A 13,779-nucleotide genomic window follows, 5' to 3' on the forward strand; every position below is an offset into this window, starting at 1 on the left:
GAATTTTTGTTCTTTGATGCCTGATATCTGATCCTATGAACACCTCATGATCACATAGGGTGGTGTGCTTCCATGTGGGCTTTGTTGCTTCTCAGCTAGATGGCTGCTTGTTTATCTTCAGGCCTTTAAAACCCCAGACGCTATAATATCTTTTGATAGCCGGGCCCCATCAGCTTTCTTGACCACATTCACTTATGCAACCACTTTGTCTTCAGCCATCATGTTGAAAAGGTGAACATCATGGAATGCTAGTTTAATAGAACAATGTGTTCTTGCATTGAGGGAGTAATTGAGTAGAGGTCCAATGTCTATCTGCTACCTTAATACTAAACCTATAAATATATGTACATAGATCTATTTCCCTATTGGCATATATAAATTTATTTACATATGTACATACCTGTATTTAGACCTCTATAAATGCCCTTTGCCCCCTAGATTTTTCCTATATTTCCTTTTACTTTCCTCTTGTCCACTATCATGTTCAGCCTTCATTTGGATTCCAGTAATTCCTCTCAGTTACATTGCCCTTGATCAAGTCCTACCAGGCCTCCTATATCCTCCTCGCCATTGATTTTGGATCACTTGTTGTTCCTTTGTCCCTGGGTTTGTTAACTCCCATTTCCTTTCCCCCGCCTCCCCCTCTCCCATGTCCCCCCACCCCTTGGTCTCATTGTTTTCTCTTCCAGCTTGTTTATCCCATCTTATCTTATCCAGATAGACCTGCAGAGATAATCGTATGCACAAAAAACAAGACAGAGCAAAACAAAGCAACAAAAGAAAACAAAACAACAACCAAAAAAAGCCAAGGACAAAAAAAGAAAAGCCTGTAAATAGTTAAGGTCTGTTTGTTGACCTTTAGGAGTGTTTTCTAGTCTGTTGGGGTGCCACACCTTGGGCCCAGAGTCTATTTTTGGTAATCTCTGGGGACTTTGTTGCTCTGTTCCCCTTGCTGTTCTGTAGTACATCTTTAATGTCTCACCTTAGTGTGGTCAATCGGGCGCAGTTCCCGCACTGTGCCTCCAGTGGTGTTCTCGTATCTTGCTATGAGTCAGTGAGGGACGTCCTGTCTCATAGTGGGGCTAGCCCTGTGGTCCTCTCTCTGCTTTGGCGGCTTTGAGTGGGAATATCGTCCTCAGGGCTTGGTGGACCTAAAGTAGCCCCACCCTAAGGAAACAAAGGGTGTGACTTGGTTCACACCCACTAAGGTCAGCATTTAATCCCACCTTCATCTTCTAACAGAGAACTCCCTCCAAAATGGTATCATAGCCACAGGCATAAAATGCAGAATTAGCGTATATTGCACAAGGAATTATGGCTAAAAGGGTCATGTTAATTGACTATAACTCAACAACCACCAACAAAGAAGATCTGGAAGTGGAGTGTGCCCTTTGGACTCAATCCTTGGACTGAGAACCTCCTAGACCCAGGAGACAGCTCTATTGCCAAATGTTTTATCGTGGACTTTCTGACCCCCACAGTGAAGAATTGTGCCTTCATGTTAAGATACTTACTAGTAGAGTGAGATATTTCTGGGCTTTTGTCAGAATAACTAGACTAGATAACTGTGGTGAAGTAAATTCTCTTAATATGAGTCTTCTATCTCTGTCTATGTAACTCCCACCAAATGATTGGACCATGCAAATAGGGCATGTGAAGCACTAATAGAAGGGATTGGTCTGTTTTACTTGCCACTCCTCTTGCCTTGATTGGCCTGCTTTAGTTGTTAATCTTCTGGCTATAAGAATGAGTCATCTCAGAAGCAGGAATAGAGAGAATTCTCAGGAATATCAAGAAAGGAGAGCCACCACTGGAGCAATTTGGGAATACCTGCCTGACATAGCAGAGACAGCAGATGCCATGATACTCTGAGATCAGAGGCTAAGGCAAGGAGACCACGAGACAGCAGAGGAGCAGTGTGAAGATTATGAGACTGAGGCAAAGCAGCAGGCCTACAGAGGCAGAGAGGTTAAAGAGAGGTTGATAGAGATTGAGGATGAGAGAGAGAGACTTGGCTGCTAGTTGAAGAGAGGAGCTGCGGTTGACCAATGATCCTATACTTAATGTTTTCTGATTCTGTCCTGTTTTAGCTTATTAGCTTCCCTGAATAACCCTGCCTTAATCATGAGTATCATCTATGAGTTCTGTGTGGTCCTTGCAATAGATTATCTCTGTCAGATAATAGTAACTGCTGTGTAAGAAAACCTAGCCCTCATTTGTGATTTGTTTGTCTTTGTTGCTGCGTTCTTGTGTTTTTAGACACCAAGAGTCAATCTCTCCTAACCTATAATATGGAAATTAAGCTTGGAATTATAGCTCTCTCCTCTCTTCTACACATTCCTAACCGAAACTTTAACTGACATTTTTGTAAACAATCAATCCAGAAGAAAAGTATTGTTATGGGAGCAACAATTGGTGTCAGAATAGGGCAGAAGAAGGATATAGAAGCATGTCTGGCCTCTGCCGTATGTCACTTGGTCTTAGGCTTGAGCTGCTGTGGAAATGGATTCTCTTCCCTACTGAAACTGGAGGTCAGATGACGCCTCAACATATTTACTCACTAACCTATGTAAAGCTAGAGCTCAGTGCCTTCAGGCTGAGGGCACTGGTAGAGTGAAGTTCTCCTGGTTACTTAATTGGTGGAGATAAAGAGCTATGTAATACTTTAAGCATCACAGAGTTCAGGGTTAAGGCTAAGGAACTGAAGGTCAGAGAGCTGCCTGTGGGTGTGGACAACCTAGTTTTCTTGATGGAAGAGCTGTATTCTGCAACATTCCTGATACTGAATTCTAACCCTTTTACTTCTCTAATAAACCCTAAAACTGTGGGTATGGTTTGTGAGTTCTCAGTGTTGATTACAATGAATTATTGAACCCAGCCAAGAAGTAGTGCCACGAGAAGAACTGCTGTGTCAGAATTGCTAAAAAGTTTGCTGGTGGGAGGTATGTTTTACCTCTGCCTTGTAGGAGTGAGTTTGGAGGATTCATGCTGATGGGAATTCTCCTCTCATTTCCTGAAGTTAGAGAACTTCTTAGACCACTGCACCATTTTCACAGAGTAAGAGCATCTACTTTGCTAACTCTAAAAACCCTATTTTGAAATATTCTGGGGTCAAGTTAGCAGTAGGACATGCTCATTCATGTGATAAGCCAAGAAAACCTAGCCCTCATTTGTGATTTGGTTGTCTTTGTTGCGGCTGTCATTGTGGCTTTTAGACACCAAGACTCTATCTCTCCTGACCTATAATTTGGAAATGGAAGCCTGGAATTGCATCTCTTTCCTCTCTTTCACTTATTCCTAACAAACTTTCACTGACGTTTTTGTAAACAACTGAAAAGAAAATACTTTTGAGGAAAGTTTTTTTTTTTAATCCCTAGAACTATTATTTATAATAATTTGGGGAGGAATTAAAAGTTTGCATTTGAAATTTTGCTTTCTTAGAAGAATTTGAATATATTGTCCCCAAATTGTTGTTTTATATGCAAGTGCACCCTCAGCATCTACTCCCTATATAGGTACCAAAATGGATTTTTTAGTTATTTTGACTGTCAGGTTTTACGATTTCCAAGTACACATTTCAGAATATTCTGAGGATTATGCTTTGTTTATATCCCTTAACTGCCTCAAAGGAGCTCTGCTGGCATAGTGGTAGAGTTTTTGACTGCTCACTGAAAGCTTGGCAGTTTGAACCCACCAGCTAACTTGCAGAAGAAAGGTACAGCAGTCAGCTTCCATATAGATAAGAGATTTAGAAGGTCTATTGGCTAATTCTCTTCAATCCTTTAGGGTTGCTTGCTGTTAGTTGGAGTTGGCTTCACAGTAATAGTTTAGGTTTGTTTGTTTACCTCCCTATCCACCCATTCTCTGGATACTTTATTCAGTGTAATAAGAAATCATTGCAAGCACCCTCAACTTATTGTTTATTTGTATAAATAATCTCTGCAATGTATTAGGCACTTGACATTTTAGTCTTTTCTGGCTGAGGTGCCTGCAGTGAGTTAGAGGAGTTCAGTGCAATTGGTTGGTTCTCTTTTATGTGTCCTTTCTGGCCTGGAGTTTGTAATTCTCCCAGAACCATTTGTTGGACCACATTCTGTTAGATTGGTTGATTTTTATATCCATATTGACATTTCTCAAGGGATTGGTTAGTTTGCTTTCTGCATAAGCAGTTTACAAAGGTTTGGTGGTTTACAATCCACCTTTATGTGGATTACCTGGGGACCTGGAACCCCTCCTCCCACACATTCCCCACACTCTCAGATGCTTATCAGATCCTAGCAGATACTAGTTGGAAGGGTTTCATCTATTAGGATTTGGTAGTATTAAGGAACGTTTCACTGAGGAAGTGAAAACTAAGAATCGAAGGCATGAAATTAGGAAAGTGTATTCATGGTAGCAGGATCAGTCATTGGAAAATCTATAGTGACTGGCTGGAATGATAGTTATATATGGAAATAGATAAAGCTGAAGTTAGAGAGTTGGAACAGGTATCTACAGATCAGTTCAGGGAGATTAAGATGACCCACTTTTGATGCCAAATTAGTGGTGAATAACAAATCTTATTCCATATGCCAGCTGCATCCTGGAAAATCTACTCTTCCCTTCCCTTCTATGTTCAGTTCAGACCCCACACCAGCCTTCTTTCTTAACCCCAGCCACCTAGATCTGGGTTAGCAGCAAGGACTGCTTGCAATCCTGGGAGTCCATGTGACTCTCTCCACTTCAGACCATCTGGTTCCAAACCTTGTGTTTTTCTCCATCCTATTAGAATACTGGTTATAATGCTGACAGTACATAATGACCTCTTCATTTCAGACAAGTGGTGACCCACTACTCTTCTTGCTCCTATGCTATCAAGGCAGTGTGACTCATAGCAACACTATGATGATTGAAATACTCCCTGGCTCTGCAACATCCTCACCATTGTTGCTTTGCTAGAGCCCTTTGTTGTAGACCTTGTGTCATTCGATCTCATTGGCAGTTTCCCCCCATTTCACTGACTTTCTATGTTATTGAGCATGATGTCCTTTTCCAGCATCTGATCCCATATGTTAGCAAACGTATCCAAAGTACATGAGGTGATGTCTTGACATCCTTGCTTCTAAGAAGCGTTCTGGTTATACTTCCAAGACAGATTTTTTGTTTTACCTCAGATTGGTAGACACTCAAAATATGACTGTGGAAGAGCTATCTATTCAAAATATAGTCGACTTTAATGACATGGATGAGGGAAAGCTTTGGATGCTTTCATTTGCTGATCTGGCACAACTTGCAGTGAAAAGAAACTGATGCAAAACCCTAGTAGTAACGGACATGGAGTGCATGAAATACACATAAAACTGCAAGTTCTCAAAACTGAAATGGAGCACTTGGATCGATATCCTAGGCATTAGTGAGGTGAAATGGAATATAATTGTCCACTTTGAATAAATAATCATATTGTCTACAATTCCAAGAATGACAAATTGAGAAGGAACAGCATCAAATTCATTGTCAAACAGAACATTTCGAGATCTATCCTGAAATACAATGCTGTCAGCATAAGCATGCAATGACTAGTTAATATGACTGTTATTCAAATTTATGTGCCAAATGCTCATGTCAAAGATGAAGAAATTTAAAATTGTAACAAACTTATGCAGTCTGAAATTGGTCACATATAATCAAGACATTGATAATTACTAGTGATTGGAATGTGAAAGTTGGAAACAAAGAAGTTGGATGAGTAGTTACAAAATATTATCTCAGTGGCAAAACCAATGCCAGAGATGGCACAATAGAATTTTCAACACCAATGACATTTTTACTGGAAATGTCTTTCTCAACAAATGGCAACTGTGTGCATGGACTTTGCCTGCTTGAAAGCACAAGATAGCACTATCTGTGGGAAGATAGAGGGAGAAACTAAATATTATCAGCCAAAATGAGGCTGGGGCCAACTGTGGAACAGCTCACCAATTGCTCATAAGTAACTTTAGACTGCAGCTGAAGAAAATTAAAACAAGTCTATCAGAGCCAAAATATGTCAACATCTGGTCTTCAGTCATTAGTGGTCAGTGTATCAAACCTATTCTTGAGATGATCTGTAATTGCAATACACTCAAGGTTGTGCCTTGGTTCTTATGGCCTTGTTTTAATTTTCTTCACCTTCAACTTGAGCTTGCATATGAGTAATTGATGGTCCATTCTGCAGTTGGCCCCTGACCTTGTTCTGATAGTATTAAACTACTGGATCATCTCTCCACAAATACAGTCAATTTAATCTCTGTGTATTCAGTCTTGCAAGGTTCATATATATAGCTGCTGTACATCTGAATTTGTATATTCCAGTTAATAATGGATTTTTGCAACTGTTTATCATTTTGAGCTGTGCCATGAAGTACTTGGTGATAAAAATAGAGGACTGCACTTATCAGTATGGATTACAACTCAGTGTAAAGAAAACAAAAATCTTCACAACTGAACCAATGGGTAATATCAATGATAAATGGAGAAAAAATTGAAGTGGTCAAGAATTCCATCTTGCTTGGATCCATAGTGGATGTCAATGGAAAGTGTACCTGACACATGCTATGGCATTTTCAGTTGCCTCATACGCATATGAAAGTTGGACATTCCATAGGAAGACCAAAGAATAATTCATGCATTTGACTTATGGAACTGCCAAAGAATATTGAAAATATTTTTTATCGACTGCCAAAAAGAACAAATAAATCTGCCTTGGAAGTACAGCCAGAATACTTCTGTGAGGCAAGGATGTTGAAACTTTGTCTCACACACTGTGGACATGTTGTCATGAGAGATCAGTCCCTGGAGAAGGACCTTGTTACGCTTGTTAAAGTAGAGGGCCAATGAAAAGGAGGAAAGCCCTCAACAAAATAGATCGACACAGTGCTAAAACAATGGGCTCAAGCATTTAGATACTAGTGAGGACGGCGCAGGACTGGGCAGCGTTTTCATTCTGTTGTATGTATGGTGGCTAAGTTCAGAATCGACTTGATGGCACCTAATAGCAACATGGCAGCAAGAGAAGGTGTCCAAAGCCTTGCTCAAAGACTTTGAGGAGAGTTTTCCCACAGTCATATTTATATCGTGGTTATGCATTGGGCTGTGATCCACATGATTGGCAGTTCTGAGGAAAAAAGACTGAGCTTTCTATTCCTGTACACAGTTACAGTCTTGGTAACCTGCATGGGGTCCCTTTGAATTGGCATTGACTCCCTAACAGTGAGTTCTGTTCTGCAGTCCGCATTTTCTAGCACTAGATCAGAAAATGAGTTTTCTCCTGCTATCCATAAGGCTTTCCCCTGGCGACCTTTCCCAGAAGTAGATGGCTAGGTCCTTTCTCCCTGTCTATCTTTGTCTGGAGCCTTTCCACCCTGGGTGACCCTGCTGGCATTGAAATACCAGTACTACAATTTCCAGTAGCACAGCCACCACATGACGTCAAAGTGACAGATGAGTGGTGACTTGGCCCTGTAATTTGCTGAAATGACTTATAACTATGAGAAACAGTATACCTGTGATAACAACTTGGATATAATAATGTACATAGCCTTGCTAAGAGTCTAGACCAGGAGTTGGCAAACTTTTGAGATGGAAGAGCCTATCCTATCTGTCATAATAATTAAAAAATCATTCAAGAGCTATATTCACCATTATCTGAATAATATCCTTTAAAATTGTTCAGTTTTACTTCAGAGCCATATGTACATACCTAGAGAGCCTCATAAAGTTTGTGAGCCCCAGTTTGCTGACCCCTTGTGTGGACCAATTCTATGGCCTTAACAGCAGTAACAAGAACAACATAATGATGAGCTAGTTTAAGATAAGATTGACACAGTAGCTACCATAATGGGCTCAAACATAGCAATTAAAAGGATGGTGTGGGACTGGGACAGTGTTTCATTTGTTGTTCACAGGGTGGCTACGAGTTGGACCTGACTCCTAACAACAGTGAAATGATATGTTCAACAAGCATAAAAATGTAAATCAAATTTGTGTAACTTTCAGAAAGTTTCATGCAGATTACAATGTATGAGAGGTTTTCTTTTCTTTTTTTAATTATTTTATTAGGGGCTCATACAACTCTTATCACAATCCATGCATACATCAATTGTGTAAAGCCCATTTGTACATTCATTGCCCTCATCATTCTCAAAACATTTGCTCTCCACCTAAGCCCCTGGCATCTGCTGCTCATTTTTTCCCCTCCCTCCCTGCTCCCCCCTCTCATGGGCCCTGGATAATTTATAAATTATTGTTTTGTCATATCTTGCACTGTCTGCTGTCTCCCTTCACCCACTTTTCTGTTGTCCGACCCCCAGAGAGGAGGTTATATGTAGATCCTTGTAATCGGTTCCCCCTTTCCAACCCACCCTCCCACTATTGCCACTCACACCACTGGTCCTGAAGGGATCATCCGCCCTGGATTCCCTGTGTTTCCAGTTCCTATCTGTACCAGTGTACATCCTCTGGTCTAGCCAGATTTGTAAGGTAGACTTGGGATCATGATAGTGGGGGAGGAGGAAGCATTTAGGAATAAGAGGAAAGTTGTATGTTTCATCGTTGCTACATCGCATTCTGGCTGGCTTGTCTCCTCCCGGAGAGTTTTTATTTTCTAAAGTGTTAGTGTATCCCTGATGGTACTGTTGACGCTATGAATCAAAATTGACTTGATAGTACTTGCTTATTTTTGTTTTGTTTTGTTTTTTTATAATTAAGCCTTAATTATTGTATCAAATTTGCAACATGGATTTGGTTAGGTAGGTAGTAGAAATTAAAAGTTAATACATAGACATCAGTAGGCCTGATAAATATAAATAGCTTTCAGTTAGAAGATTTGTTGTTGTTGTTGTTGTTAGGTGATATTTAGTTGAGTTTGACTCATAGCAAGCCCATGTGTTAGTAGAATGGCCCCACGGGGTTTCCCCAGGCCATAATTTTTATGGAAGCATATTCGCAGGTCTTTCTCCCTGGATGGGTTTGAAGTACCAACCTTTCAGTTAGATGTCAATTGCTTAAGCATTGCACTACCAGGGCTCCTTAAGGAAGTATGAGGGAAGCGAAAAAACAAAAACAAGAAAGACAAAAGAACCAAAGAAATTGCTTTTACATTCACATCAACTAATAATGACCCACCCTCTGTATTTTAGATGAGACCTGTGAAATAGTGACTTCTCTGTAGTTACAGTCTTTCAGAACTATATCGCCAGGCCTTTCTTCTGAGGCATCTCTGAGTCAACTGGAAATACCCACCTGAAGAAATATTATGAGGGCCACTGGCTATTCAAGGTGGGAGGAAAAGCGAATCCAACTCCACCACTGCCCAAAGATGATTCCTGTGAGACAGAGGTCAGATATGCCTCCACCCTCCACTATCCTATTCAGACACCAGTTGTCCCTCGACTTCTGTGTTGGGTTTAATAATCTGTTGCAATGGCCACACAAAACTCACAGACAATACTCATGATTATGGGGTTTGTTATGGAAGCAAGTTACCACAAGTCAAGACAAAACATTAAGGATACCCTTCTGTTGGCTCAGTAGTATCTCTGCTTGACTATGGCAGCAGGCAAGTGTCTTTCCAGTCCCCAGCTTCTCAACAGTGCAGCCCCTAGCCTCTGCCCTGCCTGGCAAGTGTTACAACATTCATTCCTTTCATGCTGAGAACAACCCGAACAGTATTCCCCTCTGCAAGCCAACCTCCTGCCCAAAGCAGTCACCTCTACTCCTTCCATGGGCCAGGAACTGCCTGCCCTTTTGGCTCATGGTGTAGGTGCTGCCTCTGCTGTCACATGCATTTTGCTGGTGGCTTTTCTTTCTCCATGTTCACGGGATTCTTTCTCTTCCTTCTTCTGAGATGGCTTACTTTGTACCCGAAGGTATGGTGAGACTTTCCACACCCCTCCGCAGAACCTTCCATACCTTGTTTGCCCGTGCAGTTATTTGGTGGACATTACAGAGAGTATGGAAAGAAGAACTATATCAAGTAATGTTACTCATTGCACCATTTTAAGCTAGTAGCCACTGCTTGCAACACACAGGATGCCATGTGGGTAGGGAACAGCTCATTTTACCTAGCAATTATAACAGTGTCTATTAACAAAACGAATATATGGGGAACTTTGTCTAAGGGAAAAAAATAAAGCTTACTAGAATAAAAGGAAAAACAAGCTATCTTTTTGTTTAATACTCATCATCAAAGTTGTCAGTTCTTTCTAAGTTGATTTGTAGAACAATGCTGAACCATTAAAAATGCTTTCTTTTTTGAGAGGAACAGAGCAGTATTCCCTCCTTCCATCTTGATAACCACTAATTATTTTTGGTTTCTGTGTATTTTCTTATTTCATATTAGTGAGCTCATACCCTATTTGTCCATTGGAGATTGACATTTCACTCAGCTTAATATTTTCAGGCTAAGTCATGCGTGACTTCATTTCTCTTTACGGCTAAGTAATATTCCATTGTGGCTTGTTTATATATTCATCTCTTTCTTGATGGACATTTAAGTCGTTTTCACTTTTTGGCTATTGTGAAAATTCTACAATAAACATTGGTGTATTCCGCTTCCTGTTTTCTGGAATGCCTAGATTGGGTTTGTTGGGTCACATGGCAGATTTATAATCAAATTTTGAAGAACCACCAAACTGCTTTACACAGTGACGGTACCGTTTTGCATTCCCACCAGCAGTGAAGGAGGGTTCCAGTTTTTCCATAACCTTTCCAACATCATTGATTTCCATGTTTTTGATCATTGCTATTTTAATGTGGGTGAGATAGGATCTCATTGTGGTTTTGATACGCATTTCCCTAAAGGCTAATGGTCGGGTGACCAGTTAGTTCAGTTGGTTAAATTGTAATGTTAGTAATCCCAATGTTGCAAATTCAGTCCCTATTCAGGCTATGGATGCTCATTTTAAGGAGCCCTAATGGTGCCTAGTGGTGTACGTGGTGGTTTCGTGTTTGACTACAGTTTGAAACCACCAGCCACTTCTCTGGAGAAAGATGAGGTTTTCTACTCCTGTGAAGAGTTACAGTCTCAGAAACCCACAGGAGCAGCTCTCTCTGTCCTATAAGGGTTGCTATGAGTTGGAATCAGTTTCGTGGCAGTGAGTTTGAGTCTTTTTTAGTGTTTCTTTTAGATAAGCATTGTACTGCTAACTGAAAGGCTAGCTGTTTAAACCCAAGAACCACTCCACAGGAGAAGGATGAGACTATCTGCTCTAATAAAGATTTACAGCTTCTGGAACATCCCCATATAGGATTTCAGTGAGTTGGAATTGACTTAATGGAAATGGGTTTAGTTTTGGTTTAATGGCTAATGAAATGAACATCTTTTCATGTGCTTGTTTGCCATTTGAATATCCTCTTTTATGAAGTGTCCGTGTAAGTTCTTTGGCTATTTTTTTATTGAGTTGCTTATAATTTATTTTTCATGCATAGAGAGTTTTGTTTGTTTTTACAGGTTAAAGTGTGGTGTCCCTTTACTTAGGAATGGAAACACTGAACTTGTTTTCCCTGCAGTTTCCTATTGTATCTAGTCACAAAAGCCCTGTGACTGACTAGCTGAGAGTTGCTGACTGTTCCCAGTATAGACTCCTCTGCAAATGTAGTTATTGCTGTTTGATTTCAATGAAGTCCTTCAAGAACAGGGAGGAAAAAAGCTGTGGATGGCTGGGGAGTTGTTGGGAGAAAGGTGTCTATAAAGTGTGTGTACACACCCCTTGCTTTTGTAAGAGCTTTTATCCTGTTTTTAACCTGGCGATTTCATAGAGAGCTCCTTTGCCCTGAAACTTCCTTCTAACCTTCCCATTCTCCCTTGTTTGCCTAATTCCTGTGCTTCCCCCACCCCCTCCGCTTTTTCTGCTTTGGCTTACATGTCACTTATTTGGTCCTCAACCTGGTCCATTTTGGGGGCAATTCTCTTAAGCTGTTTTTTCCTTAAACTCCTTATTTATAAAATGAGATACTAATAATACCTACTCTATAAAGTTGTGAAGAATAAAAGAGTAAAATACATGTAAAATAAAGTAGTACCTGTCTGTTGTGTGAGTTAGCTGTTATCATTATTATTACTGTATTAGACATATTTACATGTTTTTTTATAGCATGTAAAAATTACATGCATGCTTTACTGTTAAATATTGCTCTTTTCTATTCGGTTGCTAAATCCGTGAGGGAAGGGGATTGTGTCCATTTTAGTCACTCTGTTCTCTTAAGAAAAACCCACTTCCCATCAGGTTGCTTCTGACTCATAATGGCCTTATGTGAAGTTCCCAAGACTAAACCCTGGGAGCAGACAGTTTTGTCTTTCTCCTGCTTAGAATCTGGTGGTTTGAACTGCTGACCTTTCTATTAGCAGCCCAAAACCTCACATTGCCTCACTAGGACTCCTTCCTGTTTCCTAGTGCTTGCTATAGTATTCAAATACTTGATTGTAAAATGGTATGCAACAGTAGGTAAGTGAAACAGGCTGTTTTTACTATAAATAGATTACAGTCATAGTGTAGTGGGTTGCATGCCGAGCTGCTAACCACAGTGTCAGCAGTTCGATCCCACCAGCTGTTCAGTAGGAGAAAGATAAGGCTTTCAGCTTCTGTTAAGATTTACCAGCATGGAAGCTCAAGGGGAGCAGTTTTTCTGAGTCCTGTAGGGCCACTGTGATTCAGAATTGATTCTATGGCAGTGAGCTTGTTTTTGGTTTTTTTTGAGGGATCTTATAAGCTTGTTGATGTTATCTAACATCTTCGGACTTCACATTTCTCATCAGTAAATATCTATATATCTATCTATCTTGAATACTACAAGGACTAGCATTTTCCTCATGACCAATAAGCACTAAAATATTAAAATGTATCAAGATAAGCAACTTGGAATATGTTTAATGACTGTTGAACTGTTACAAATGGCAGTATTTGGTGATGTCCCTGCCCCCGTAGTAGGCATTCAGTCATGTTAGCCCCCTACTTTAGCTCTTTTATATTAACTATAACAACCGTCAATCATAAGCAAATAGCCACTAGGTAGAGTTTTCCTCCTCATTGATCAGCAAGTTAAGTAACATGCCTAAGGAGCTGCGTTTAAATTGAAGTTGATTTAGTTTTATTTTGCCATGGTATCTGGTGAATTTCTAGTTAGAGATTATTTTGGAATTACTTAATGCCTTCTTTAATGATGCTTTTGGTAATGATTGAACAAAACAAAAACTACAGTGGTTTTGGTCAGATTGTTCCTTCTTTTGAAAACCTGGACAAAGAGACATAGTGGTCACTGTAATAAAGCACTGGGATGCTTTTAGGAGTAGCCAGAGCATGGTGAATTGTTACTTTGACAGTTGAGAACCATGAATGCTAGACTGTGCTGACTTCTGTTTCTTAGGTTCAATTTTTAGTAACATTTTACTTGACCAGCACAAGAATACATAAACAAAAACCCATCCTGCTGCTGTCTAGTTGATTCTAATTCATAATGACGCTACGAGACAGGGTTGAACTGCCTCATAGGATTTCCAAGGCTGTAATCTTTATAGAGGATCCCTGGTGGCATCGTGATTACATATTGGGCTGTGGGTCGCAATTTGAATTCAGCAGTTTGAAACTACCAGCCAGCTCCTTCCTATTCCACTAGAGTTACAGTCTTGCATAAGTGCAGGGCAATTCTACTCTGCCCTTTAGGGTAAGGTGACCGCTTTTGGCGGGGCAGTCCCAATTTTTAACAATTTGTCCTGCGTCCCGTGGCGTTTTAAAAAAGTCCCGATTTTTGGAAAGAATGCACGAC

General features: G+C 40.3%; 1 protein-coding gene across 1 annotated transcript in view; it reads left to right on the plus strand.

Moving 5' to 3' along the window:
• Nucleotides 1-13,779, plus strand: part of FNIP1 (folliculin interacting protein 1) — a 110,490-nt gene that overhangs the window by 49,061 nt on the left and 47,650 nt on the right. The window lies entirely within an intron of this gene.

This window comes from Echinops telfairi, unplaced genomic scaffold (genome assembly GCF_000313985.2).
Source record: "Echinops telfairi isolate 266 unplaced genomic scaffold, ASM31398v2 ScPeMD7_7469;HRSCAF=8507_1, whole genome shotgun sequence".
Taxonomy (NCBI): Eukaryota; Metazoa; Chordata; class Mammalia; order Afrosoricida; family Tenrecidae; genus Echinops; species Echinops telfairi.